The sequence below is a fragment of the Crinia signifera genome, chromosome 11 (genome assembly GCF_055691185.1).
Source record: "Crinia signifera chromosome 11, ASM5569118v1, whole genome shotgun sequence".
In the NCBI taxonomy this organism is placed as follows: domain Eukaryota; kingdom Metazoa; phylum Chordata; class Amphibia; order Anura; family Myobatrachidae; genus Crinia; species Crinia signifera.
The window spans coordinates 66,862,204-66,867,203 of record NC_139227.1 but is presented as its reverse complement, the minus strand read 5'-3'; the positions used below and the strand labels follow the sequence as shown (position 1 = coordinate 66,867,203).

The 5,000-nt window shown below is 40.0% G+C and overlaps 6 non-coding genes across 6 annotated transcripts; all 6 read left to right on the top strand.

Moving 5' to 3' along the window:
• The first annotated feature begins 390 nt into the window (after positions 1–390).
• Positions 391–462, top strand: TRNAQ-UUG (transfer RNA glutamine (anticodon UUG)). The gene has a single exon. It is a non-coding gene; the product is annotated as a tRNA-Gln (tRNA).
• A 1,155-nt stretch (positions 463–1,617) lies between these two features.
• TRNAQ-CUG (transfer RNA glutamine (anticodon CUG)) lies at positions 1,618–1,689 on the top strand. The gene has a single exon. It is a non-coding gene; the product is annotated as a tRNA-Gln (tRNA).
• A 525-nt stretch (positions 1,690–2,214) lies between these two features.
• TRNAQ-CUG (transfer RNA glutamine (anticodon CUG)) lies at positions 2,215–2,286 on the top strand. Its single transcript has one exon. It is a non-coding gene; the product is annotated as a tRNA-Gln (tRNA).
• A 637-nt stretch (positions 2,287–2,923) lies between these two features.
• TRNAQ-CUG (transfer RNA glutamine (anticodon CUG)) lies at positions 2,924–2,995 on the top strand. Its single transcript has one exon. It is a non-coding gene; the product is annotated as a tRNA-Gln (tRNA).
• A 231-nt stretch (positions 2,996–3,226) lies between these two features.
• On the top strand, positions 3,227–3,298 carry TRNAQ-UUG (transfer RNA glutamine (anticodon UUG)). The gene has a single exon. It is a non-coding gene; the product is annotated as a tRNA-Gln (tRNA).
• Positions 3,299–4,644: 1,346 nt separating this feature from the next.
• Positions 4,645–4,716, top strand: TRNAQ-UUG (transfer RNA glutamine (anticodon UUG)). Its single transcript has one exon. It is a non-coding gene; the product is annotated as a tRNA-Gln (tRNA).
• The last annotated feature ends 284 nt before the right edge of the window (positions 4,717–5,000 follow it).

The following is a 5,000-nucleotide window of genomic DNA, read 5'->3' as shown; positions in this document are numbered from 1 at the left end:
GATTAGCACTCTGGACTTTGAATCCAGTGATCCGAGTTCAAATCTCGGAGGGACCTTGAGAAGTTTTGCAAGTACCGTTGAAATATGCTGTTCAATTCTATACTTGTAATAATCCTCATTTATAAAGAATCATTCTGGACTATGAATCCAGACATACAAGTTCAATTCTTAGATTCTATGGAACCATTTTTGCACGTAAATTTAATTTCTGGGATAATTATACTAAAGTGAGCACTCTGGACTATGAATCCAGTCATCCAAGTTCAATTCTTAGATTGTCCGGAACCATTTTTGCACATAAAGGTCACCTCTGGGATATTTATAATAATATGAGCCTTTTTTGAAAAGCTAGCCCTCTAAGCGAATAATTTAAGATTGTTTTTGAAATGTGGTTCCATGGTGTAATGGTTAGCACTCTGGACTTTGAATCCAGGGATCCGAGTTCAAATCTCGGTGGGACCTTTGTATCTTTTTGCACTTACAGATCAAATATCCTGTTCAATCTTGTACTTCTTACTAATGTTCATTTTCAGGGAAGCACTCTGGATCATGAATCCAGCCATCAAACTTCAATTCTCAGTTTGACCAGAATCATTTTTGCACATAAAGTTCGGTACTTGTGTATTTTGGCGGCGCCCCCGATGTCCGTCGTACGACGAACAGATCGCATCGCATGCCATGCACCCGATGGCATGCGATGCGATGCGACGCGATTTTGACCCCCTATACGACCAAAAATCGTATAAGCACCCTAAAGGGTGCTTTTGAGCACCCAAATGGTTGCTTACAATGTTAAATGCACCTCCACGCCACCCCCCACTATAAACGTGAACCCGAAGCGTGGCGAGCGCAGCGAGCCCGCGAGGGGCGGCGGTACGCGTCCTACGACCTTTTCATACCCCCACTATCCACGTCGGCGTGGAGTTGAGAATAGAATAGTGTGGCGAGCGCAGCGAGCCACCGAGCCCGAAGCGTGGCGAGTGCAGCGAGCCCCGCGAGGGGACGCGGATACCTTCACAGTTGTACGCGTCCCCTCGCGGGCTTCACAGGTGTCCGTGGCGACGCGGACACCTGTGAAGCCCGCGAGGGGACGCGTTTACCTGTGAAGGTATCCGCGTCCCCTCGCGGGGCTCGCTGCGCTCGCCACACTATTCTATTCTCAACTCCACGCCGACGTGGATAGTGGGGGTATGAAAAGGTCGTAGGACGCGTACCGCCGCCCCTCGCGGGCTCGCTGCGCTCGCCACGCTTCGGGTTCACGTTTATAGTGGGGGGTGGCGTGGGGGTGCATTTAACATTGTAAGCACCCATTTGGGTGCTTAACTTTGTATAAGCACCCATTAGGGTGCTTATACAATGTTTAATCGCATCGCATCGCATCGTATGGCATCGTATGCCATGTACAATGGCATACAATTTCAAAATTGTATGCCATCGTGCACTATCGTACGATATCGCGTCGCATCGCATACCATCGTATGTGTTATGGTATGCGATGCGATGGGCGCCGCCAAAATACACAAGTACCTAAAGTTCAACTATGTGGTAATTAGAAGAAAATTGGCCTCTTTTGAAGCTTTCAATCTAAGGAAAAATTTATAAATGTCTTTGAAATGTGGTTCCATGGTGTAATGGTTAGCACTCTGGACTCTGAATCCAGTGATCCGAGTTCAAATCTCGGTGGGACCTTTGTATCTTATTGCACTTACAGTTCAAATATCTTGTACTTCTTACTAATGTTCATTTTAAGGGAAGCACTCTGTATCATGAATCCAGCCATCCAACGTCAATTCTCAGTTTGACCCCAACCATTTTTGCACATAAAGTTCAACTATGTGGTAATTAGAAGAAAATTGGCCTCTTTTGAAGCTTTCAATCTAAGGAAAAATGTATAAATGTCTTTGAAATGTGGTTCCATGGTGTAATGGTTAGCACTCTGGACTTTGAATCCAGTGATTCGAGTTCAAATATCGGTGGGACCTTGAGAAGTTTTGCACGTACCGTTGAAATATGCTGTTCAATTATATACTTGTAATAATCCTTATTTATAAAGAAGCATTCTGGACTATAAATCCAGACATACAAGTTCAATTCTTAGATTTTCCGGAACCATTTTTGCACATAAAGGTCACCTCTGGGATATTTATAATAATATGAGCCTTTTTTGAAAAGCTAGCCCTCTAAGCGAATAATTTAAGATTGTTTTTGAAATGTGGTTCCATGGTGTAATGGTTAGCACTCTGGACTCTGAATCCAGTGGTCCGAGTTCAAATCTCGGTGGGACCTTTGTATCTTTTTGCACTTACAGATCAAATATCCTGTTCAATCTTGTACTTCTTACTAATGTTCATTTTCAGGGAAGCACTCTGGATCATGAATCCAGCCATCCAACTTCAATACTCAGTTTGACCAGAATCATTTTTGCACATAAAGTTCAACTATGTGGTAATTAGAAGAAAATTTGCCTCTTTTGAAGCTTTCAATCTAAGGAAAAATGTATAAATATCTTTGAAATTTGGTTCCATGGTGTAATGGTTAGCACTCTGGACTTTGAATCCAGTGATCCGAGTTCAAATCTCGGAGGGACCTTGAGAAGTTTTGCAAGTACCGTTGAAATATGCTGTTCAATTCTATACTTGTAATAATCCTCATTTATAAAGAATCATTCTGGACTATGAATCCAGACATACAAGTTCAATTCTTAGATTCTATGGAACCATTTTTGCACGTAAATTTAATTTCTGGGATAATTATACTAAAGTGAGCACTCTGGACTATGAATCCAGTCATCCAAGTTCAATTCTTAGATTGTCCGGAACCATTTTTGCACATAAAGGTCACCTCTGGGATATTTATAATAATATGAGCCTTTTTTGAAAAGCTAGCCCTCTAAGCGAATAATTTAAGATTGTTTTTGAAATGTGGTTCCATGGTGTAATGGTTAGCACTCTGGACTCTGAATCCAGTGATCCGAGTTCAAATCTCGGTGGGACCTTTGTATCTTTTTGCACTTACAGATCAAATATCCTGTTCAATCTTGTACTTCTTACTAATGTTCATTTTCAGGGAAGCACTCTGGATCATGAATCCAGCCATCCAACTTCAATTCTCAGTTTGACCAGAATCATTTTTGCACATAAAGTTCAACTATGTGGTAATTAGAAGAAAATTGGCCTCTTTTGAAGCTTTCAATCTAAGGAAAAATGTATAAATGTCTTTGAAATGTGGTTCCATGGTGTAATGGTTAGCACTCTGGACTTTGAATCCAGTGATCCGAGTTCAAATCTCGGTGGGACCTTGAGAAGTTTTGCACGTACCGTTGAAATATGCTGTTCAAGTCTATACTTGTAATAATCCTCATTTATAATGAAGCATTCTGGACTATGAATCCAGACATACAAGTTCAATTCTTAGATTCTATGGAACCATTTTTGCACGTAAATTTAATTTCTGGGATAATTATACTAAAGTGAGCACTCTGGACTATGAATCCAGTCATCCAAGTTCAATTCTTAGATTGTCCGGAACCATTTTTGCACATAAAGGTCACCTCTGGGATATTTATAATAATATGAGCCTTTTTTGAAAAGCTAGCCCTCTAAGCGAATAATTTAAGATTGTTTTTGAAATGTGGTTCCATGGTGTAATGGTTAGCACTCTGGACTCTGAAGCCAGTGATCCGAGTTCAAATCTCGGTGGGACCTTTGTATCTTTTTGCACTTACAGTTCAAATATCCTGTTCAATCTTGTACTTCTTACTAATGTTCATTTTCAGGGAAGCACTCTGGATCATGAATCCAGCCATCCAACTTCAATTCTCAGTTTGACCAGAATCATTTTTGCACATAAAGTTCAACTATGTGGTAATTAGAAGAAAATTGGCCTCTTTTGAAGCTTTCAATCTAAGGAAAAATGTATAAATGTCTTTGAAATGTGATTCCATGGTGTAATGGTTAGCACTCTGGACTTTGAATCCAGTGATCCGAGTTAAAATCTCGGTGGGACCTTGAGAAGTTTTGCACGTACCGTTGAAATATGCTGTTCAAGTCTATACTTGTAATAATCCTCATTTATAATGAAGCATTCTGGACTATGAATCCAGACATACAAGTTCAATTCTTAGATTCTATGGAACCATTTTTGCACGTAAATTTAATTTCTGGGATAATTATACTAAAGTGAGCACTCTGGACTATGAATCCAGTCATCCAAGTTCAATTCTTAGATTGTCCGGAACCATTTTTGCACATAAAGGTCACCTCTGGGATATTTATAATAATATGAGCCTTTTTTGAAAAGCTAGCCCTCTAAGCGAATAATTTAAGATTGTTTTTGAAATGTGGTTCCATGGTGTAATGATTAGCACTCTGGACTCTGAATCCAGTGATCCGAGTTCAAATCTCGGGGGGACCTTTGTATCTTTTTGCACTTACAGATCAAATATCCTGTTCAATCTTGTACTTCTTACTAATGTTCATTTTCAGGGAAGCACTCTGGATCATGAATCCAGCCATCCAACTTCAATTCTCAGTTTGACCAGAATCATTTTTGCACATAAAGTTTAACTATGTGGTAATTAGAAGAAAATTGGCCTCTTTTGAAACTTTCAATCTAAGGAAAAATGTATAAATGTCTTTGAAATGTGGTTCCATGGTGTAATGGTTAGCACTCTGGACTTTGAATCCAGTGATCCGAGTTCAAATCTCGGTGGGACCTTTGTATCTTTTTGCACTTACAGATCAAATATCCTGTTCAATCTTGTACTTCTTACTAATGTTCATTTTCAGGGAAGCACTCTGGATCATGAATCCAGCCATCCAACTTCAATTCTCAGTTTGACCAGAATCATTTTTGCACATAAAGTTCAACTATGTGGTAATTAGAAGAAAATTGGCCTCTTTTGAAGCTTTCATTCTACGGAAAAATGTATAAATGTCTTTGAAGTGTGGTTCCATGGTGTAACGGTTAGCACTCTGGACTTTAAATCCAGTGATCTGAGT